The sequence below is a fragment of the Euleptes europaea genome, chromosome 17, assembly GCF_029931775.1.
Source record: "Euleptes europaea isolate rEulEur1 chromosome 17, rEulEur1.hap1, whole genome shotgun sequence".
Lineage (NCBI taxonomy): Eukaryota > Metazoa > Chordata > Lepidosauria > Squamata > Sphaerodactylidae > Euleptes > Euleptes europaea.
In genome coordinates, this window is record NC_079328.1 from 30,721,486 (window position 1) to 30,746,338 (window position 24,853).

Below are 24,853 nucleotides of genomic sequence, written 5' to 3' on the forward strand. Positions count from 1 at the left end.
GGCTTACAATCACGTTCCCTTCTTCTCCCCACAACAGGCACCTTGTGAGGTAGGAGGGCTGAGAGAGTTCTGACCAGATTTGCTTGGCTAGCAATTAAAATGAGGCAGAGCTGGACGAAATCTTTGCAATAGCTTAGGAAGCATAGGATCTTTAATGCTCGGAACCGTTCAGACTGGTTTTATACTAATCTCCCAAATATATATGATTGGACTATTTTGTAATGTTCTTGCCATTTTAAGTACTGTAATTTTAGCTTGCTGGGGTAAAGGGAAGATGACTGGGGAAGGCACTGGCAAACTACCCCGTAAACAAAGTCTGCCTTGGCAACGTCGGGATGTGACGTCACCCCATGGGTCAGGAATCACCTGGTGCTTGCACAGGGGACCTTTACCTTTTTTGATTTTAGCCACATTTTGTTTACATGCTTTACTATTCATCAAGCAATTCTGCAATCCTGTTTTATTTGATGGTCTATGACTGTAAATAAATACTATCTATCGAGAGAGTTCTGAGAGAACTGTGACTGGCCCAAGGTCACCCAGCAGGCTTCATGTGGAGGAGTGGGGAAACCAACCCGGTTCTCTGGATTAGAGAAAACAGTGCAGCTCAGAGAGACTCAATTATAAGCAATCAGAAGGATGGCCAAATAACTAAATGCCTGTCAAAATAGGAAGGTCTCCACAGCTTTTTAAAAAACTATAAGGGATGGGCCACCTGACCTGGATGGCCCAAGCTAGTCCAATCTGATCAGATCTCAAAAGCTAAGCAAGGTCAGCCCGGGTAAGTACTGGGATGAGAGAACACCAAGGAAGTCCATGGTTGCTACGCAGAGGCAAGCAATAGCAAACCAACTTTGAATGTCTCTGGCCTCGAAAACCCTACAGGGTTGCCCTAAGTAGGTTTGCACCTTGATGGCACTTTCCACAATCAAAAAGGATGAGGCCAAATATGCCTCATGAGGCAGGGAGTTCCAAAGTCTTGGGTGTCCCTTGAGAAATGCTGTTCGATCAGTGATCCTCTTCACACTGTGGTGCGTGGGGAAGCACCTTTGCAGTGGTACAACCCCATGCCACAGGAGAGCGTGTGTGAATACTTCTATCACGTGGACAGGATGGATAATGTAGGGGTAGGGTTGCCAGAACCCCCCTCTCCACCGGCAGGAGATTTTTGCAGCGGAGCCTGAGGAGGGCAGGGTTTGGGGAGGGGAGGGACTTCAATGCCATAGAGTCCAATGGCCAAAGCGGCCATTTTCTTCTGCTGAACTGACCTCTATCGGCTGGAGATCAGTTGTAATTGCAGGAGATCTCCAGCTAGTACCTGGAGGTTGGCAACCCTATGTAGGGATCATGCGTCTGTACATTTCACCCTATTATGTCCAGTGTAATCCTGATGCATTTTTCATCCAGTTTTTAGCTCTGTCGTTGCACTCTCTCTGTCTTTATTTATTTACTCCATTTATTCCCCACTTTTCTTCATGATGGGGACCCAAGGTGACTTACATAATTCTCCTTGCCTCCATTTTATCCTCGCAACTATCCTGTGAGGTAGGTTAAACCCAGAGTATGGACTGGCCCAAGGTCACCCGGCAAGCTTCGTGGCAGAGCAGGGATTTGAACCTGGGCCTCCCAGATCCTAGTCTGACACTCAACCCGCTACACCGCGCTGGCTCACACTTTGTCCAGCGTTGCTCCAGTTTTCAAGATGGGTGGTGCTGGTATGAAAATACAGTGTATTGGTGGGTCATCCTTAGTACAGCAGGAAGGAAACCTGTCTCCGTTGTTCACATACCATGCAGACAACAATAAAAGAAAACCCTTGGGGAGTTAGGATTGCCAACCTCCAGGTGGTGTCTGGAGATCTCCTGGGATTGTAACTGATCTCCAGGCAACAAAGATCACTTCCCCTGGAGAAAATGGCCAATTTAGAAGGGGGATTCTGGCATTCTGCCCCACCGAAGTCCCTCCCTCCCCAAACCCTACCCTCCCTAGACTCCACCCCGCAAATCTCCAGGAATTTCCCAACCTGACGTTGGCAACCTAGGGTTGCCAGGTCCCTCTTCGCTACCAGTGGGAGGGTTTGGGGGCGGAGACTGAGGAGGGGAGGGGAAGGACTTCAGTGCCATAGAGTCCAATTGCCAAAGCGGCCTCTTTGTCCCGGTGAACTGATCTCTGTCGGCTGGAGATCAGTCGTAACAGCAGTTGATCTCCAGCTACTACCTGGAGGCTGGCAACCCTATGGCAACCTAACCGAAGAGGATGAGCTAGAAAATGCTAAAATTACCAATATATAAATTTTAATATGGTGCAGAGTAAAGTTAAAAACATAAGGCCTATAACATAGGCAAGGCTTTCACAGTAAATAAATACACGAAAACTCATACACATTTGATGTCAAATCTTACAATGACCAAAGTAGGACCCAATGAGGACCAAACGGGTTTCGGCCTAAAAAAGGTCTTCCTTAGTGGCCAGGCATAGAATTGTAGTCTAGTTAGGGTTGCCAGGTCCCTCTTTGTTACCGGCGGGAGGTTTTTGGGGCGGAGCCTGAGGAGGGGAGGGGAAGGACTTCAGTGCCATAGAGTCCAATTGCCAAAGCGGCCTCTTTGTCCCGGTGAACTGATCTCTGTCGGCTGGAGATCAGTCGTAACAGCAGTTGATCTCCAGCTACTACCAGGAAGGTGGCAACCCTAAGTCTAGCACACACTCCAGGGCAACCCCATGGAGAGCGTACCAGGGTCCATTCCCAAAGAAACATGCCTTTACCTTGGCGCCATTCACGTGTTGCTTTTCTCGTTTCCGTCCGTTGCGGCAAGCGGCGTTAAGAACCCTCTCTGCTCTTTTAATGGTTAAACTCCTCTGTTCTTTCGCAGCCTGGCGGGACCCTTTTTGGACAGCGTACAAGAAAGCCTGGGCGGGGGAAGAGGAGCCGTGTGTCTTTGACGCACCCCACGAGGGATGTGAATTGTCCGTTTGTTGACAGTGTCACGTTGCCGCTCTCGGTGACTTGGAAGGCCCTCAAATCCGTCGATTTCCCCGGCTGCACTTCCTCACGTTACCGCTTCTGCACACCCAGAAAAGTCGCCGCGCAGCTGGCGACAAGTTTTGCTTTTTAAAAAGTGACAGGGAAACGGCTTGTTCTGGGCGGTTTTCTTTCAAAAAAAGGGATACAAGCATCGTTGTTAACAGATGTGTCGGAGAGGAAGGATGGGTCGTAGGAGCGAAGGACAATTCCCGCTCCTTTTCCCTGCTATCTTGTGATATTTTGCACCCGTCCCTTCCCCACCACCAGATTAAATAAGCTCCGGAAGGCAGGATGAGAAGCTGCAAAGGAAACATATAGGGAAAAAGTGCCCCCCTCCATTGTCCAATGTAAGGGCCTCACTACCAGTTTAAACGGTTCTTTTCCTCAGCTGAGCTATGAAACTGAAACCTAACCTGGCTGGGGCATGCTGCTTTGGGGTTGCAGTGGGGAGAAAAGCAGGGCATAAATAAAAAAAAAATAGGCAAGTGGTTGTAGGACTCCAGCAAACCTCCATACCCGTGAAAACCTTCCGGTATCCCCTTGCTGATGGCCAGTTTGTATATTAACCGGAAGCCATAACCAGAATCAGAGCCAGCGTGGTGTAGTGGTTAAGAGCGGTGGTTAGGAGCGGTGGACTCTAATCTGGAGAACCGGGTTTGATTCCCCACTCCTCCACACGAGCGGCGGACTCTAATCTAGTGAACCGGTTGGTTTCCCCACTCCTCCACATGAAACCTTGGGCTAGTCACAGTTCTCTCCGAACGCTCTGAGCCCCACCTACCTTGCAAGGTGTTTGTTGTGGGGAGGGGAAGGGGATTGTAAGCTGCTTTGAGACTCCTTAAAGCGTGGGGTATAAAAACCAACTCTTCCTCCTCCTCCTCCTCCTTCTTCTTCTTCAACTTTTCCTGGACTGTTCAACTTTAGGCCACAAGTCTTTGTGTGCGTGTGTGTTGTGTGTGTGTGTTGTGGAGCTGCATGGTGGAGTTCTCCCCCATGGAGGATGCCCCGGGTGGACATCAGGCATTCATGTGCTAGAGAACAAAGGACATGATGAAATGTCCTTTATTTGTCTCCTTGGTAGTCAAATAGTTTGACGGGGGCTGTTGCAGACCTTCTTGGAGCCAGTTAACAGCTGGGCTGATCCACCTCCCTCCCTGGAAGTCATTTTGAAGTAATTAGATTCACCTATGATGTGTTTTTATTTTTATTTTTAAATTGGCAGGGTAGAGTTTCAAAAGTTTTACCAAGCTGGTGAGAACAGAGGTAGCGTTTTTTAAGTCCTCTGTTTCAGCCAGCTGCTCCTTGCTTTGACAGACATATGAGCGTAGCTTTCAGAGTGGCCTCAGAGGTTCTGGGTTCTGTACCTTGAAGACACAAAAAATAAATCCTTTTAATAAGCTCTTAGGCTGTTATTTCACGGCAAGGGAGACAGATGGAAGGGATATTATAGAAATGTGTATACCTGTCAGTAAATTAGGAGAAACGCACAGCACGCGTCGGCAGGATTCACGGGTGAAATAGAAACGTTTCCTGTCGTGGGGGGGAGTCAAAAGACTTTCACAAGGGCAAACTCTCCAAGAATCTGTGACCCCCACAAACAAGTTTGTCTTTCCCGTTTCTGCCTCTGTTTTCCCCCCAATTTATTTTATAATAAAAGAAGGTACAGAAAAAGGAAAAGAGGGGGGGAGGGAAAAAAATAAAGCTGTCTAACATATAATTAAGAAAAACAAAATTTGAAGAACATCTCGAGCAGACTACATAGCCCTACTTTTCAATACTGTTTTTTCAGTCTTATAGTTGTCCAAATTATAAAGCAAAAAAGAAAAATCGATCGGGCGAACTAAGCATGCAAATTAGTCAGGAAATAATCACCTTTTATGCCTGTCGACTGGGAAGGGCAGCCATGAAGTGGCTAGAAAAGATTCTGAAGGGTAAGGCCACCAAAATTAAGTTAATTAATGCCACCATATTCCCTGTGAAAGCTGGACATTGAAGAAACCTGATAGGAAGAAAGTAGATTCCTTTGAAATGTGGTGTTGGAGGAGAGTGTTACGGATACCATGGACTGGCAAAAAAACCAAATCGGTGGGTTATAGATCAAATCAAGCCTGAACTGACCCTAGAAGCTAAAATGACTAAACTGAGGCTATCATATTTTGGTCACATTATGAGAAGATAAAAGTCACTGGAAAAGACCGTCATGCTGGGAAAAGTTGAGGGCAGCAGGAAAAGAGGAAGACCCAACAATAGATTGATTGACTCAATAAAGGAAGCAGCAGCCCAAAATTTGCAAGATCTGAGCTAGGCTGTCAAAGATAGGACATTTTGGAGGACACTGATTCATAGGGTCACATGAGTTGGAAGCAACTTGACGGCACTTAACACACACACACACACACACATGCCTGTTGAACAGTCATAATATCTCTGTACTTAGAATGGTTGTCTAAATTTATACTTAAAGCATCATTGCCATTAACCAGTATTTACTGTGTTGTCTCTTTTCTATTAAAACTCAGCATATTTAGAGAATAATTTCCACTTCTCACAGAACTGCTCAAAGCTCTCATCATTATTTGTGTTTGTCGTATTGGTCATCTTCCGTTTCTGCCTCTGTTGAGCTGCTCTCTTATATTTTCAGAGCAGGCCCATCACCTTGAGGATAATGCACACAACATGTTCCCTCCACCGCACACACAGAAAGAGGATTGTTTGTACAAACTTTGCATTGCGTGGTTGAGAGGGGCTGATGGGAGTCACGGTTGCTTGGTTTGGCAGGCCCGTTTAAACCACTTCGACCCGGCAAATTGGGAAAACCTGAAATTTGGTGCTGAAGTCCCGTATCACTGAAGGGTTGTGACTAGAATTGCCAGCTGCAGGTTGGGAAATTCCTGGACCTTGTGAGGGTGGAGCCTGAGGAGGGCAAGATTTGGGGAGGGATTTCAACGGGGTATAATGTCATAGAGTCCACCTTCCAAAGTGCCATTTTCTCCAGGTGAACTGACCTCTGTCGCCTGAAGATCATTTGTAATCCCAGGAGATTTCCAGCCATCACCTGGAGGTTGGCAACCCTAGGTGTGGCAGCTGCTGCGGTGTGGTCACATGAAAATCAGAACCTTCATGTTTTTTTTAAAAAAGAATCTTCATGTTTCAGGCAAAGTATACCTTAGGATGCTTGAATTTGGGTCCAAACCAGGGGAAAGGGATGTTTTCCATGCCTTGCTGATGGGGCACTGTTGCTAACCAGGATAGAAGTGATTCAGCAAAGCCCTTCTTCGATTTCTGCTTTGGCATGTAACATATAGAAAATGTTTTCCAATTAACACATGTCTGATTGATCTCTGCAGTAGGTATGCAGAATTTCCATGCAATCCTTTGCAAAATGTACTGATCTAAATGATAACTGCATATGATTGTGCTTGAACTCAGGTGAAGCTGCTGTATACAGAATCAAACCATCACTGGGCAACCCACTGGGGCTGGGCTAAGTGGAAGAGCATGTGCTTTACTTGCAGGAGGTCCCAGGTTCATTCCTCAGCATGTCCAGTAAAAAGGACCAGGCAGTAGGTGATGCGAAAGACCTCTGCCTGAGACCCTGGAGAGCTGCTGCCAGTCTGAGTAGACAATACTGACCTTGCTAGACTGATCTTCTGATTCCGTATAAGGCAGCTTCATCCGTGTGTTCAGTTAACATATGATTTATTTCTCCTGCTTGAATTGGGTGGAATTTAATTCATAGCTTAGTTTTCTGTCTTTACTTGCTGGAGAAGGTTTGCAGATTTGGTGGCATCTTTTCTGTTTTCTTTTTCATTTTCAGCGCCTGACTGCCACTGAGTCGCCCCCCCCCCCCATTCCCCACCCCCTTTCCCAATAAGTAGCTTTTAAAAACTCGGTCCGCAGAGAAGGCATTGTGATCAGCCAGATCTGCTGCGCTGTTTTGTAACGCAGCCTCCTTCTTAGTCAATGTTGTGAAATGTCCCTTAATGCCCAAAGTGGTGCTTTCATTCATCCAGACAGACTGACTCTAGATTCAACTTGTGGCAAACAAGCAATTTTAAACAGTGCTGGAATCATCTCAGGAGCAAATAATCTTATCAGGGGAAAGGGAGTGAGTTTGTTGTGGAGAGCCAAATTTAGCAGGAGGTTTCTTGTTCTTTCTTTTCTTTCTTTTTTTGCAGACTAATGCACAAGATCTGGCATGTGTATACAGAAGCTGCTTTTAAAAACAGGCTTTGCTGTCCAAGGGCTATTGGGCTGAGAACTGACTATATAACATACTACTACTCATCTTTAATAAACATATAACAATTTTATTAACAAAGAACAGTATTTTTTATTGGAAACATTTTAATATTGGAAAAATTATGGCCACAACTAAAATTAATGGCAACAGTGTTATTGACGCATTGGCGAAGCATGGGAAGGCTGGATGGGGGCATCAGCCGTCCCGTTGCGAACTGATGCAGGCCTGAACTCCCAGCGGTCCCGCTGGGAGTAGTAGAGGATGACGGTATGTGGGATACACATGGGCTTGCGCCACTTGGTGTTCCCCCGTCACTCAGGTAGAGGCCAAACCTGCCGCCCCCTATGCGGCAACTCAACTCCTTGGCCTCCCCCAAAACCCCTTATTGGGGTCCCCCAGTTGGAGGAAGGGGCACACAGGCCGCTTCCCCCCATCAAAACCCATCCAGCCCCATGCGTAAACCTCCTTAGTTGTGACAAATATAGCATAGCATCAACACCTAAAGCCCTTAGGGAGGGAGGGTGGCCAAAGCCGGAGACAGACTGAAGCAACGGTCGGTAACTGCCGGACATGCGCAGTGGGGGAGGGGGCCGAGCCAAGCCTCCCCTGCCTGGCAACAGCCTCCCGGCCCCGCCCGATTGGTCGGGAGCAATCGGCTCCCTGGCCCAATCAGATGCGCCCCCGTGAAGGGGGGGGAAGCAACTCTGCCGCTCTCCGCCCCCGCCCCAGACACCAAAGCTGGCTCCAGGTGAGTCTGGAACCTTTGCTTGCTGTCCAAGGGCTATTGGGCTGAGAACTGACTATATAACATACTACTACTCATCTTTAATAAACATATAACAATTTTATTAACAAAGAACAGTATTTTTTATTGGAAACATTTTAATATTGGAAAAATTATGGCCACAACTAAAATTAATGGCAACAGTGTTATTGACGCATTGGCGAAGCATGGGAAGGCTGGATGGGGGCATCAGCCGTCCCGTTGCGAACTGATGCAGGCCTGAACTCCCAGCGGTCCCGCTGGGAGTAGTAGAGGATGACGGTATGTGGGATACACATGGGCTTGCGCCACTTGGTGTTCCCCCGTCACTCAGGTAGAGGCCAAACCTGCCGCCCCCTATGCGGCAACTCAACTCCTTGGCCTCCCCCAAAACCCCTTATTGGGGTCCCCCAGTTGGAGGAAGGGGCACACAGGCCGCTTCCCCCCATCAAAACCCATCCAGCCCCATGCGTAAACCGCCAACTAGCTGGGCATTACCCCGCCCAGCTACCGCCAACGCGCCTTAGCACTGCAGCCAGTTTTTTAGGGCATCTCGAATGCCATGTAGCCATATATCAGACCCCCACTCTGATAAGTGGACCCCATCTGGTCTGAATAATGCCGCCATCCGGTGGGAGATATCCCAATGCCGTATTATAAATCCCCCGAGGGAGACCACAGTCTTCCCCACCGTGTTTGTGACCTTACGCCTGGCAACATCCAAAGGCCGGGCAGGTGCCCCCCAACACCAACTCCGCCTCTCCAATAAATTGGACCACCCGATGGTCGTCTTGGGCCAGTGCTTTGCCAGCGCCCGTAGGTTTAGTTGTGCTGTTTCTGACAGATTCTTCCCTTTGCGGAAACCCAGGTCATTCTCCCCAAGCTGAATAATTAAAACGTCCGGGATTCCAAGCCGTTGGGAATAGCGCTGTATTGCAGGAAGGAAAGAAGACCATCTCATTCCGCGTTGGCCCAGCCACTGGATCGATATCTGTCCAATCCCCAGGTGGCGTCCCCATCCGGATGTCTCAGCATACCGTCCGGCCCAGTATACCATGCTGTGTCCCAAAATCCAAACTTTTGTTGATCGGCACACTGGAACTCAAAGAATGGAAGAAACAAAGCTTGTATTAGTTCAGTTCGAGGTGTGGGCGAATATAAGCCCTATAAGCAGCTGATTTCCACCTGCCAAGCGCCTGGATGTGCGTGACAGGCAACCCCAAGCCGGCTGCCGTTGTGGCGGCCCCGATCCTAAATGAATGTGAACCAAATTCGTCCGCCGGTAAACCAGAGGAACACAAACATAACTTGAACACACGCACAAACTGGAACCTTGTCACAGGTGAACCATCCCTATGCATGAATAGCCAACCAGGCCTGGGAGGGCGAACATGCAGGAAGCGCTTTAGTGCCCTGACCGGGCATGGCCCATGCCCAAACCCCTTATACAAGCGTATAATCTCCCCTTTTGCTCTTTGGTCCGTTTTTGACCGTCTGACCCTTAAGCTCAATTTGCTCCCAGAGGTGGTAACATCCTGAATTCCCAAAGCCCTTTCACTTCTATCATGCGATGATGCTGCGACCAGCTCACTGGCCCTAAGAGCTCCGAAAAATGCAATAGCAAAAACGGCTTTAAATAACACCGCCTCAAAACTGGACCGGCATACTGACTCGGTGGCCCTAAACAGCCGTTTTAAAATGCCTATGGTAACTGGCCTGCGCCGGTCAGGTTTACTGGGTACTGCCCTCCGCCATCCGGCGGCTGCCCGGCGAGCCACGAATGACCCATATGGGTCAGGAAACCCATAGGCCCGGCTGAAAAAAGTTATGGCAGCCATATGGACCCCAATGGTCCTTGCCGCAAAACCACCCTCCTTCATATGGGCTAGGTAGCGAAGGGCCATGACTTCAGAGACAGGCCAGCCACTTGAGCCTCCTACCGCTGCAGTGAAAGCCAGAAATTTTTTGACTGCCGCTGAGTAGGACTGGAACGTAGATTGCGAGATGGAATCGAAAACTGCTTGCAGTATCACACGCTGCCAAGGGCCCATAGCTCCTGAGGAAACGTCTGGGGGAGGATGTCTGCCCCCGGGGCCAAACTCCGGAATCTGTCCCACTGTGATCGAGACAACGCATCAGCCACTGAATTGTCCACTCCCGGGACATGTCTGGCCGTGAACCCAATGTTATTATAAAGGCAAGTCAGTACGAAGTGCCTGACAAGCCGCATGACTCTTGGCGATTTGGACGTCTGTCTATTCACTATTCTTACCACTGCCTGGTTATCACACCAAAATATAACTTTTTTTTATTTTGGAACTGGTCAGCCCAAATCGTTACAGCCACCACCAGTGGAAAAAACTCCAAGAAAGTCAGATCCCTGACTAAGTTGGATGCCGACCAATGGCTAGGCCAAGGTTGTGCGCACCACTTGCCTGCAAAGAATACCCCGAAACCGATTTCAAGCGGGTCTTGCCAAATGGCTACACCATTGAAGTTGGAGAGAAAGCTAAGCCAAGTGGTGATGTCGTCTTTTATCCCCCGGGTAAGCCGAATTTTGTGGTGAGAGGCCCTGACTCCGGCTGTGGCTCGCGACAGCCGAGCACAGAAAGCCCGTCCAGGTGAAATGACCCTACAGGCGAAATTTAAATGCCCAACTACCGACTGCATCTCCCGTAGGGTGCATTTTTTCTTGGCCAACAACGCTGTCAAGAGTTCCCTTAATGCTGTCAACTTCACACCAGGAAGCCTGGAAGTGCCCGCAGTGGAGTCTATTTCTATCCCCAGGTAAACTAATTTTACTGCTGGGCCCTCAGTTTTTTCTTCTGCAAGTGGGACACCCAGCTCAGCAGCCAAGGAAGTGAATGCAGCCAAGAGCTGGATGCAGGAGTTAGTAGCAGCTGGCCCCACAAACAAAAAATCATCCAAATAGTGTGTTACGCTTGCCAGTCCAGAACGCTGAACCACCGCCCATTCTAAAAACGTGCTAAACGTTTCAAACGCTGCACAGGCAACGGAGCAGCCCATAGGCATTGCTTTATCGACATACCAGCAGCCGTTAAAATAAAACCCTAGTAAACAGAAATCCTGCGGGTGGACTGGGAGAAGCCGGAAGGCCGATTGAATATCGCACTTAGCCATAAGCGCACCTCTGCCGCAAGATCTTACAATTTTTACGGCATCATCAAAAGAAGCGTACCTAACTGAGCATAACTCAGCTGGAATTGCTTCATTCACTGAAGCTCCTTTTGGGTGCGACAGGTGGTGGATAAGGCGATATTGACCTGGTGCCTTCTTGGGTACCACCCCAAGGGGAGATACTCGTAAATTCGGAAATGGAGGGGCATGGAATGGGCCAGCGACACGTCCAGCCGCACATTCTTTTGCTATTTTTTCAGCCACTATCTCAGGCATGTCTTGTGCTGACTTAAGGTTACCTGAGTGCATGGGGACCCGAGGACCATTAAATGGGATGTGAAAGCCATGAGCAAAACCTTCCCATAAGTACAAGGCTTCATTCCTGGCAGGATACAGGGCAAGAAGCCTGGCCAAAGGCTCCAAAATTATGGGCGTTGAAGCCAGGCCTAGCCCACTGACCCCTTCACTTTCCCCCTGCATTGATATTGGTTGATCCCCCCTCCTTTTTTGTCGAGGGGCGGCTTCCTCGAAAGGGCTGGGAGCTGGTACTGGCTCGTGGGCAATTAGATCTTGGATGAGGGCCATAGCACGAATCACAGCAATGCTCATACCTGCATTTTTGCCGTTGGCATCGACCTTGCCCGTAATCCCAGCAGATGCGCCTAGAGCTATCCCTCCGGATAGGTTTACTTTGACCTAAGCGCCCCCCGTCTTGCTTAACCTTAACGTGGGGAGCCACTGTCACCAACCACAGTTTATCGTTGATGAGGTCCCATCTTGCACGCTCACTCTGCGATGCACGCTTCCGGAAGGCCTCATCGTACTCAATCGCTGCCTGGTCCCCGGCAAGAGAGCGGGCTTTTAAAACATTCCCCAAATGATTACCCAAATGCCACCCTCTTTCTGGGTAAGCTGATGCAATGACCCCCATGTAAATATTATAGCCAACCAACCATTTGTCAAAGGACTTGTCATTGCCTGCCCCTTTTTCTTTCCGCTTCTCCCTCCTGGAAGATTTGGACCTGCGGCCCTCATCGACCTCAGGTTTAGCAAGAGAGAAGACGTCGATGTAATAACCGTCCAAAGCATCCTCCCTGATTCTCCGAGGGAGGTGGATACCTGGAGGGTCCTCCTCATCATTGAAGGTGGGTGGCAATGTGAGGAACTCCTCACCCCTGCCCCCCTCCCACACATGCTTTCTGGATGACCTGATCCCAACCTCCCTGGACCTCCTTCTTCTACGCAACGCCCAGGAGGGCAAGCCTGGTACATTTGCAGCTTTCAACCAGTAGTCTCCAATCTCTCTCACGGACTCGGACCCTGAAGAACTCTCACCCGACGAGCTGGTGCTTTCAGATGTATCTGGCTGCCGTCTGTACTTTTTCCCTTTGCGACCTCTCCCGGATGGCCTCTGTCTGTGGTGTGATGAATGCCTACTCGAATCAGAAGAATCAGAAGTTGAGGATTCCCCCCGGTGGCGCCGCCTAGTTGTAGATTGTGTGCTGCTGGTGCTGGGCTCCTCAGCGGAGGTGTCCATCCGCTCTTTGCTAGCTATGGCCTGGTGAGAGCGAAGCTGCCCAACTTCATCTGACAGCCGCTGTATCACCACTGACAGCTCCTCAAGAGTCGCCTGCCCACTTGTGCAGTCATGAGGGGACTGAGCTCCTGCCCCAAAGGACAGCCTCCTAGAGTTAGAACGCCCCCTAGAGGCTACAGTTGGAGGGTACATACAACTAGTGTTAGATCGTCCAGTGATAGCTCGCCCCCTAGTGGTAGCTCGCCCCCTAGGGGCAACAGGTGAAGGGGGCTGCCCCCTAGAGACCACTGGTGTTGGGGCCTGCCTAGGCCTGCAAGTTGCAGAGGCCTGGCTGGTTGCCTGCTGGGATGTGCCTCGTGCGCTCGGCCCATTGCCCCTCCTCACAGCCCTGGCAGTAGAAGGGGCCCAAGATCTCCTCTCCGCTCCTGCCTGGCCCCTCGTGCGTGGGGGGGAAGGGTACGATGATTTTGCTGCCGGCTTGGGCTTGGGTGGCATCTTTTTTTTTTTTTTTTCCTACCGACCAGCAATGCCCAGATGTGATTAAAATTTTTTTTTTGCTTGCTTGTTTGTTTATTAATTAGGGGCTGTTGGCCGCTCACAACGGCACAGCCCAAACGCCTGGAGGCACAACTGCCTAAAAGCGGCGGCAACGGTCTCCTCACGCGTGGGCCCTGTGGCGCAGCTCCCTCCTGTGATGCGCGGGCGGCTCTGCGGCAAAACGCTGGTCTCGGCCGGCTGCCTCCCTTCCTCGGGGCCACCAGATGAATTGCGCTGCAGCCTCCTGCCCGTCACCACCAGCTCTTCACCACCGCCTCACTGGTAGGCCAGCTCGCTGCGCCGCCGCGCCTCCGCTGCCCTCGGCCCGCTTATCTGTCTCCAAAGCCGGAGACAGACTGAAGCAACGGTCGGTAACTGCCGGACATGCGCAGTGGGGGAGGGGGCCGAGCCAAGCCTCCCCTGCCTGGCAACAGCCTCCCGGCCCCGCCCGATTGGTCGGGAGCAATCGGCTCCCTGGCCCAATCAGATGCGCCCCCGTGAAGGGGGGGGAAGCAACTCTGCCGCTCTCCGCCCCCGCCCCAGACACCAAAGCTGGCTCCAGGTGAGTCTGGAACCTTTGCTTGTCTTTGGTAACTGTAAGGCTTGCTGGACTTATTCCAGAGATTGATGAGAGCCAGCATGTCAGTGCTGAAGCCCTCATCCCTCAAACATGGACAGTTCCATCCCGTGATCCAGTTAAACGGAAAATCTTCCAATTAGTTGAAGGAACTTTGCCATAGTTCATAATTTTACCTTCTTACCCAGAAGCCTCCCAGGGCCTGTAGTGGCTGCTGGCCCCCAAAGCAAGCAGCAGTACCTGGTTTTCTCTTCCAAACTTATCCTGGAGTTGAGGGCAGATGCAAAAAGCTGCTGTCACCATAGCTCACTTTTGGTAGCCAGCAAAAACAAGGAAGTCCTGTCCCAGTTCAATTGCTTTAACCCCGGGAATAATAACAACAAACAATGATACATTACACTGCTGTGTTGGTAGGGCAATTCCATGTATTATGGAACAGATATTTAGGTTGTAGCATTAAAGACACTTTCCTAGGAGTCATATTGAATAACATGGGACTTACTTCTGAACTGTTTAGGATTGCTCTCTTAATGTCCATCAGCTGAGGTGTAATGATAATTTGGTGGTATGTGGATGACCCTGGGATCTCCCTACTCCCATCCACCTAACAAGAGATTTTGGCATTCACCAATAAACCACAGTTTGCCACTACTTCAAAACAGTTCCCTCTGGGCCAACTGTGCTTTGCCGAGAAAGAAGAGGTGGAAGAAGAAGAGGTGGTTTTTATACCCCGGTTTCCTCTACCGTAAAAAGAGCCCCGTGGTGCAGAGTGGTAAGCTGCAGTACTGCAGTCCAAGCTCTGCTCATGACCTGAGTTCGATCCCAACGGATTGACTTGGTTTCAGGTAGCCGGCTCAAGGTTGACTCAGCCTTCCATCCTTCCGAGGTCGGTAAAATGAGTACCCAGCTTGCTGGGGGTAAAGGGTAGGTGACTGGGGAAGGCACTGGAAAACCACCCCATAAACAAAGTCGGCCTAGTAAATGTCCGGATGTGATGTCACCCCATGGGTCAGGAATGACCCGGTGCTTGCACAGGGGACCTTTACCTTTTTCCCTCTAGCTTTAAGGAGTCTCAAAGTGGCTTACAATCAACTTACCCTTACCCTCCCCACAACAGACACCTTGTGAGGTAGGTTGGGCTGAGAGAGTTCAGAGAGAGCTGTGGCTAACCCAAGGTCACCCAGCAGGCTCCATGTGGAGGAGTGGGGAATCGAACCCGGTCCTCCCAATTAGAGTCCACCGCTCTTAACCACTGTGCCACCCTGGCTCTCGCTAATGAAAGCAGATCTTGCTAGTGAGCTGACTGCACAAAAGGAGAAAGGAAAATCTCCAGGAATCTCCATTTAAAAGGACCTGGCGGTAGGTGATGGGGAAGACTCCACCTGGCCACTCCCACTCTGAGTAGACAACACTGACCTTAATGGATCAGTGGTATGAGCTTCATGTGTTCATGTTTCCTGCTGGTTTGTGTAGTCTATTCCTTCTGAAATGCATTTCAAAGGTCCTTCAGAGCCCTGGCGCAGCCTGCTGGAAAATGCTCTCCTTCCCTTCTTTCCTCCCAAACCCAGAAGGAGTAAAGGTCGGTGACTTCAGGGGACGTGAAGATACCTTAATGAAGTGATGCTGCGAAGGTCGAGGTTTAAATAATTAAAGTTGTGCACAAGAGCGGGCTCCAGTCGGGGCCCGGAGGCGTGATGCGTCACCCTCACTCGAAGCACGGATGCTCTGCCCGCCCTTGACAAATGATTACCGCCTCATTTTCAAGGCCTCGTCAAATTAGCTTCTGAATTGCCGGCATTTGTCACAGGCAATTGTTAATACTCGTGAGGAGCTTGGCACTGAATGCTCAGGAGCTTAAGGCGGCGGGAGACAAACGCTTGACAGGTGTGTCGTGTATCTGGTCCAGAGTTTGTATCAGCGCCACCTTGCTTTTCACACAGGAGGCCAGAAGATTAGGCCACCGTATATCAGGGGACAGGCAGGCGAGAAATTCTCTACCAGAGCCAGGCCTGCAGGGCCATGTCATTAATGTTGGGTGGCTCACCCTTCGCCAGCTCACCCCAAATAGTTTTAAAAGCCTTGTTTTTTCTGAGCCCAGTTCTAAGCTCACAATTGGAGCCGAGCTGATTTTCCCTCCCTCCTCATCACTTTATGGTGAGTTGTGGAAGCTGTTTATTACTAGGAAGTACCACACAGAACTGAACCACTTGATTGGCGTGTCCGGTGTCCTAGTATGAAGTTGTTCACTTTTACCGTTGATGTTAGTTCAGCACTATCAGTCAGGCTTACAAGTTACCTAGGCAAGGGTGCACGCACCACTGTCTCCAAGGACTTATAGTACCATCCTGAGCAGAGGTACACCCTTTAAGCCCATTGACTGTCTCAGGCTAGACTACTGTACCACACCTTGTGGGGGACTGCCCTTGAAGACAGTTTGGTAACTACAACAAGTACAAATTGCAGCAGCAAAAGCCCTCACTATTACTTATAAAATCAGTGCTATTTCAGTTGCACTGACTTTCAACTAATTTCCAGACTTAATCCATGTACCGTGCAGAGGTCAGGGTGTCGAATATGCAGAGAAGAAGAAGAGTTTTTGTTTTTTTTAATAGGCCGACTTATTCTACCACTTAAGGGAGAAGCAAATTGGCTTACAATCACCTTCCCTTCCCCTCTCCACAACAGACACCATGGAAGATAGGTGGGGCTGAGAGAGCTGTGACTAGCCCAAGGTTACCCAGCTGGACTTATGTGTAGGAGTGGGGAAACCAACCCGGTTCACCAGATTAGCCTCCACCGTTCATGTGGAGGAGTGGGGAATCAAACCCGTTTCTCCAGATCAGAGTCCCCTTCTCCAAACCACCACTCTTAACTACTACACCAAGCTCGCTGTCATACCCAGAGGTTATTTCAGTGCTTCATATTAATTCAGTTCCCAAAATAACTTGTACTCCCATCTAGGTTTACCAGTCTCGCAGGGCATGGCGTTCTCCTGGAATTAAAAATGCACTCCAGACTACAGAGGTCACTTCCCCTGGAGGAAATGGTAGCTTCAGAGGGCAGACTGTATGACAGTGGTACTCCATTCATAGCAGAGAGCCATATTCACCATTACCGTTGAAGAGCGACATTTACTTCCATCCCTGCACCTTGGGGAGGCTCACAGCTTACCTGTTCCTCCGGCAGTGGCAGTTTCAAGATGGAAAGCACATGCCAACCACATGCCCCACAAGGCAAGGGCCGTGCCCACTTTTCTGAAATGTGGGGCAGGTGCCACATTGGGGAATGGGGCTCAGAAGAGCCACAGGTAGCCTGTCAAAGAACCACTGGGTGAGTATCAGTGCCTTATGGCATCGCATGCCCACTGTGCTCCTTCCCCTCCATAGATGCCACCCTCCCCAGGGCCCCCCTCCAAAATGGTTTGGAATTTTCCAAGCTGGAGTTGGCAGCCCAACTCAAACCCAACGAAGAAGAAGAAGAAATGGTTTTTATATGCCTTCCCCTCCCCACAACAGACACCCTGTGAGGTAGGTGGGACTGAGAGAGCTCTTAATAGAACTGTGACTAGTCCAAAGTCACCCAGCTGGCTTTGTGTATAGGAGTGGGGAAACCAATCCAGTTCACCAGATTAGCCTCTGCCGCTCAGTGTGGTGTAGTGGTTTGGAGCGGTGGACTCTGATCTGGAGAACCAGGTTTGATTCTCCAGAATTACACATGAAGCCAGCTGGGTGACCTTGGGCAAGTCACTCTCTCTCAGCCCCACCTACCTCACAGGGTGTCTGTTGTGGAGAGGGGAAGGGAAGGTGATTGTAAGCCGGTTTGAGTCTCCCTTAAGTGGTAGACAAAGTCGGCATATAAAAACCAACTCTTCTTCTTCTTCTCATGTGGAGAAGTGGGGAATCAAACCCAGTTCTCCAGGGCAGAGTCCACCACTTCAAACCACCGCTCTTAACCACTACACCACACTGGCTCTCACGCTGGGAGGCACTTGAGTGTATATTACTTTAAGGAACTGAATTTAGAGGTGACTGTGGAACCCTTACTTTGAAACATGCCAAAATTTGCAAAACATGTCTGTTAAACTCTGTCATTTATCACCCACTGAAGGTTTGATTTTTTCAAAGATGCTTCTTTCCTCAACTGGCGTGGCATCAGGGCTTGCTTTAAAATGTAGCCATCAATCATTTTGATGGATCAAAAACACGTGGGCTCCTGCCCTGTATCGTTTTTTAAATAACAATTAGTGCTCCCGGAACGGGACATGTTTTTGCTGATGTCACCTTTCTGTCTGGTGCATGGAGAGAAACAAGCACATCACTGCTCCATTAACTCCTGTAGCACTGGAAAGAAAAAGCAGGAATGCATCGACTGGACAATCAATGGGGATCAGAATTCTGGGTGATAAATAGGCTTGTTACTTTTTCAGAATAGTACTTTAGAAATTGATATTTAGTTGCCACAACAGAGTTTCTTGCAAGGTTACTGCGGAGGTATTTTATTGTGTTCATCAGCAAAGGCATTTGATACTAGCTAAGGCTGGGGTCTCCAACATAGTGCCCATGGGCACCATGGTGCCCATCAACATCTTTCCTGGTAGGGTTGCCAAGTCCCTCTTCGCCATCAGCATGAGGTTTTGAGGGAAGAGCCTGAGGAGGGTGGGGTTTGAGGAGGGGAGGGGCTTCAATGCCATAGAGTCCAATTGCCAAAGTGGCCATTTTCTCCAGGGGAACTGATTTCTATCAGCTGGAGATCAGTTGTAATAGCAGGAGATCTCCAGCTACTACCTGTAGGTTGGCAACCCTAGACACATGCGTTGTACAGAACAGAGCCAAACTTCAGCCCAGTATCTCCACTTAAATGGCTTTTGGCAAAACTGCTGTCTCACTCAGTATAAAGCCACTTTTTTAAAGCCCCATAAATTCATCACATTGTATTGGGAATCCTTCTAGAGTAGAAAAGCAGTCTGTGTTTAACAATAAAATTGGAAGCAGACCGATTTCATGAACTTCTGTGGCGCTGTAATGCTTTAAGTAGAACCTTAAAATCAAGACATTTCTGACTTGCTTCTTTCTCTAATGGTTGGCAGAAACTTCAGATCTGGTGCTGGGGTGGGGTGTGGGGGCAGGCATTTGCTTAACATTTGGCATACAGCCCGCTTCACCAAGTTAACATTTCCATATGTTACAACGCAGCAATAACACTACTTTGTTCACATCTGTTGTTTTGAATTATTTCTGGGTCACGTTTTACTCTGAATGACTGGATTTGATCAAGGTGTTGCGGTGGGGGGGGGTGGCATCCCAACCATTCCCCTTGAGGCTTGCTGTAAGTCTTTAACCATGTGATCGGCACACACAAAAAGCCCCGTTCACAAGTTACAGGGAATGCACACACACTCTGTGTACAGTGTACACTTGATTTTTCTTTATACCTAGGGTTGTCAGGGTCCTCTTTGCCACCGGCGGGACGTTTTGGGGACGGAGCCTGAGGAGGGCGGGGTTTGGGGAAGGGAGAGACTTCAATGCCATAGAGTCCAATTGCCAAAGCGGCCATTTTCTCCAGGGGAACTGATCTCTATCAGCTGGAGATCAGCTGTAATAGCGGGAGATCTCCAGCTAGTACCTAGAGGTTGGTAACCCTATCCATGGCACAGAGGAGATTCAAACCTGACTCTCCCAGATCTGAGTCCGGCGCTCTGTCCACTGAACCGTACTGGTGTCTGTTCCTAACAGTGAGCAGATCCTGACATTTCAAGAAAAAAAATTGAAAGAGACTGGCAGGCAAACTGGACTTTCCACTCAAGATGAGGCTGCCTCTGTGTTCTCCCCACCCCAAGGTTCAGGCTTGCTTACCCAAACCTTGAGATCATCCCTGTTCTGTGTTTCCTGGAGAGCCAGCATGGTGTAGTGGTTTAGAGTGGTGGTTTGGAGTAGTGGAGTCTGATCTGGAGAACTAGGTTTGATTCTTCACTCCTCCACAAGAGTGGCAGAGGCTAATCTGGTGAACTGGATTTGTTGATTGTAAGCCGGTTTGATTCGTCCTTAAGTGGTAGTGAAAGTCGGCATATAAAAACCAACTCTTCTTCTTCTTCTTCTTCTTCTTCTTCTTTGTCTTCGTCTTTGTCTTCTTCTTCTTCCTCCCCCCTTTCATACCATTATCTGCCACCTGTAGTAGTGCGGAAATGGCTGCTATTAAAACATGAACCAAAACATTGCAGCTTGGGGCAGGGAGAAGGAACTGACACAGAGCCGCCATTTTTTTGGCAGCAAGCCCGTGTCCAGCATAATTCATAGTAGCACCTGTAGTTAAGAACCAATACAAACACATAATTTTAAATCAAATCCACACAAAGTTTTTTCAGATTTGGGTGCCTGCTAGCTAGCTAGCTAGCAGCATAAAGCTTGTCTGTATTGGGCATGATTCAAGGTAATTTGAAAGATTGACCTGGAGTAACAGGGTCTCTCTTTGCAGTCTTTCAAGAGTAATTCTGAGTTACCTTTTCCCCCCTCTTCCCCCCCCTTTCAGGTTCAACCCTCTTTATCACACTAAAGTGCCAATCAATACCGTGAGATAGATGTTACATCTTGGCTTTTTATAACATTACCTGTCCCAGAAGGGATACTGTATCTTTAAGGAAATGGACCTGATATCCTGTTTCTGAAGGATTAAAACACTTTAAAGAGACAGAAGAGGCTGTAAACCCCTATCATATTCTTATTCTCTCTTCATTATCTTGTCCAGTATCTATCCCTGCTGAGTAAATCTGGTTGTGTGTTTCTCCAAAGTGGTCATAAGGAGAAATTTATTTACTTCTCAGCGCACTGGAGGCGCATTACCGAGTTTCAAGGCTCTCCGAAGTAATAAAGATTTTGCAGCGTGAGCAGAAGGAGCAGGAATTTCGGAACTTCTTTCCCCCTCTGAGGTCGTTTGGCCGGCCTAAAGGGGAGACACTTCTCATTTCCCTGACAGGCTTTATTTCCGTAAGATTTTCCAATTAGCAGGAAAAGGTCACACTAATGTTAGCGCTGTGCAAAGGAAGGGGACCATGCTATGCAAATAGAGGTATCCTTGAAAGGACAATATTAAAGGAATCATGATGTGTGTGTTTTTTTACCTTGGATTTCTTTACATTACAAAACAGGCAGGGGGATGTGGACAGAAGCTTGAGAAACGGGTGAGAGACCGGGATAAGTTTGGCGTTCCTTGGTTTGCTTTTCCCCTTGAAACCTCCCTACATCTTGCTGATCTGGAAATCTGTGCTGTGGGAAGCAATTCGGATGCATGTAAGGAGCTCATAAGAACATAAGAAAGGCCATGCTGGATCAGACCAAGGTCCATCAAGTCCAGCAGTCAGTTCACACAGTGGCCAACCAGGTGCCTCTAGGAAGCCCACAAACAAGACAACAGCAGCAGCATTGTCCTGCCTGTATTCCACAGCACCTTGTATAAGAGGCATGCTCCTCTGATCGTGGAAAGAACAGGTATGCAGCATGACTAGTATCCCCAACTGAGAATGTGCCTCCAATTCCTTTCCACTAATGGTGCTAAAATGGATGCACAGTCCTTAGCATGCGCATGCGTAAGCGTCCGGTCTTGGACAAAGTTGGGGCATCCCTGGGTGCAAAAAGAGCAAGAAGGTCATGATCCATGTAGGAAGGAGTCATAAAAATGGGATACTGCTAAACAGAGAGGCGAGTGTCTGCCCTAGTGCCCTTTCCTTTGTCTAGTGCTTCTTCCAGTTCTCCTTTCAAATCCCTCCTCATTTATTTTGGCTTACTTGCCTCTGTTTTATAGCTTATTAGGGTTGCCAGGTCCAGGTTGGGAAATACCTGGAGATTTTGGGGGTGGAGCCTGAGGAGGGCAGTGTTTGGAGGGGGGAGGGACTCCAATGCCATAGAGTCCAACTGCCAAAGCGGCCACCCACTTTGGCGTCCTAACTAGTGGGTTGAATACGGTTAGATCCCTTTCTTCTTTTCTCCTTCCCTTCTAAACGGTGTGCACGCGAATGGACATCCATTGGGTTGGATCCTGCCAGCTTTCTCACTCAGTCTTGCTGAATACCTCTCCTTACTATGGCCCACCCCCCACCCCCAATGTGGCTTTTGTTCATATAGGTCTCATGATCCCCAGCATAGCCTTTTTTTGGGTGGTCAAAGGGGACCCTTCTTTCTGTTTGTTAACCAGCAGGAAAGCTGGCTGGATCCAGCCCCATTGTATCTGCCCTTTTCAACTCGCCAGAAGCAAAACTGTGGCCCATTTGAATCGGCCCGAAACAAAACAGTGCTGACAGTGGCAGCTCTCCCTTTTTGCGAGAATATTCCCTCCATGCAGCTTTAATCTGATATGCCATTGTATGCCGCGCTTTGTGTTGTGGAAAACAGAAGGGAGGTGGGGGCTTCCCCCCCTCCCGCCACCCTCCACGAATTAAAGTTCATTGAGAGATCAGTTAAAGAGATCTCAGGATCTACAGCATATAATCATAAACTGTCATCTGCACGATGGCCCCCATAAGAAGATAATCCTGCCCTTGATTGATTAAAATGAAATCTAGCCAAGAATCCTCTGTATGCCAGTTTTTATTGAAAGAGTCTATTCCTGAAGTCCCTTTAAAGGTGGCGGAATTTCTGATGGAAGTTATCAAAACTAGGACCAAAGTTTAAACTGTATTTAATTGGAAATGAATGGACAGAGAATTTTGTGCACTGCTAATGTTATGTTTCTGGGTATATTCCAAGATCTCAATACAGTCCGTCAAATTGTAAAAAGTCCAAGATCTCAATACAGGCAAGGGAAGTCCGAGGCGTTAGTCAAAGTCAGTCCAAGAAGTCAGGATTCCAAAGTATAGCAGGGCAACAAGGCCGGTACGCAAGGAGGTTGGTGACAAGTTGCTTGCACAACAGCCAAGCTGAACTGATGGCTTAAATCCCTTCTCCTGCTGCTGTAGCAGAGCCAGCTGATGCTGATTTGGCTGAGTTCACAGGTGGTGCTTCAGCCCTGCTCTTCCTCATCACTGCTACTGAGGAGGTTCCTCTGTAAAGCCTTCAGTCTAGCACTTTTCCGTCTCTGCTGCATTGCCAGACAGACCTGTTTTCTTCTCTGCTCCAGTGGCCTTGGCGAGGCCTCTGGAGACATTGCATGCTGCAAGGTGTCAAGTCCAACTGGAGTCCTTGAGCTGGCAGGCTGCAGGCATGGCGAGTCATCTCCTGACTTTGGCTGATCCTCTATTCTGGCAGGCTGTAGGTGGTTGTTCCTGTGGGACTTCTGCCTGAGGATGTCCCTCTGTTCTGGCTTCTATTTCCCCTTCATCAGAGGAGGTCTCTGCAGGCTGACTCATGACAGCTCCGCAGTTTCGGGGCTGGTTTATTGGCTTCCTTCAAAGGGGCCCTGCCCAAGGAGGCCCTGCTTCTTTAATGCCTGGCAGCCTTTGACATGCCAGGAAATGGCCAGTGATGGCAGGAATCCATTGTCCAAGGACAGACCCGCCCTTTTCTAAGATGTTAGTTATGGACAATGGACTTCTTCATTAACCACAGTCCAGTTCCCTAGGAGAATATGGAAAGATCCTCGTAATGGAAATACAACTTGACAGAGCCTTTAAAAGGGACATTGTCGGTTATCTGAGCATCTGTGCCACTGTGAATAATGGGAAGGAAGGCAAGTCTGGATGTAAATCTCTTCAGAAAGAAAGGGAGAAGGTGCAGGAGATTTAAGAGCCACTCAGCCATCATGCAAACTAGAGTGTGGGGGTTTCTTCCATTAAGGGACTGTGTCTTTTCCCCTTTTGCCATATGTAATGTTCTTTTTAAGGCTGCATTAAATATCACACATCATTCCTTTTTATTTATTTAAAGGGGGTGTGCAGTAATGCATGTTTATCCTTAGAAAATGCTGTGGCAAAAAAAAATGATGCTTTTAAAAAAACCGAGGAAAACAAATGTTAGGCCGGAGTTGTTCAGCAGCTATTTGTAACAGATGTCCTTGGTTTTTATATGTTTTTATGTTCATTATAGCAACATAATCACCCACAAATATTAGTTTGTCAATGCCAATATAATTTTTTTAAAGTTACTTTAAAACTTATTTTTGCCAGATGTGGGGTGAGCCCTCTGGAAGAACTGTATTTACAAGGAACAAATTAGCTTTCCTTTTCAACTGGATGCAGATATGCCCCAGATGGTTCGTTGCGAGGCATGGGGTTTGTTAAGAGTTGGACTCTGTAGTTCTCTGAACTTTAAGGATTGGCCAGAAACAGACTGAATGGCAAAGTGTGAAGAGAGCCGCTTCGACGGTTGCAGAGAACGAGCCAACTGAGATGTGGATCTGCTTCTGAGTTTCGGGTATAATGTCCAAAGGGAGCTTTTGCGCATCATGAAGTTTTGATTTGCAAGGTATAGAATAACCAGCTGCAAAGGGAGATAAAGATTTGGATCAAGCCAGCTTTTTCAAATTCAAATTTATTAATACGGTCGACTGACCAATCACATGCCAACACATCAAAATATCCAGACACAATAGTTTTGCACCGCAGAATCGTACATATAAAGGTGTAAGGTCAATAAAAGCAACCCCTGGTTTAAATTATCACATTAAAATTGATAAAATTGTAAAATATTCTAACAATCTTTCTCTAATAAAGTTCTGTGTATTTTAATAGCAACAGCGCAGAACTTGGCAGTTTGGAGCGTAAGCTGAGGGTCTTCTCCTAACAGGAGCTTCTTTGCCAAAAGCTCAACTGACTCTTCAGGGAATTTACCAAGTAGGGGGGAAATAAGCTTTGATCTAACTTTGTGGGAGAATGGGCAACATGTCAGTGCATGCTCGATGGTTTCAATGTCCCCTGTTCCACACGGACATAACCTCTCTGATCTAGGGATCTTCTTATATTTCCCTTCTAAAACAGCCGATGGTAGGGCCTGGCATCTGGCAAGGGTAAAGGCCAGCCAGCTTTTTCACTCAGTCTCGCCCAATGCCTCTGCTTACTACAATGCAGTGTAGTGGTTAGAGTGTCGGGCTAAGACCTGGATAAAAAATAGACA

The 24,853-nt window shown here is 48.5% G+C and overlaps 1 protein-coding gene across 2 annotated transcripts in view; it reads left to right on the forward strand.

Annotated features, from left to right (window-relative positions):
• The window catches only part of MAF (MAF bZIP transcription factor), a 286,190-nt gene that overhangs the window by 196,702 nt on the left and 64,635 nt on the right, over positions 1–24,853 (forward strand). The window lies entirely within an intron of this gene.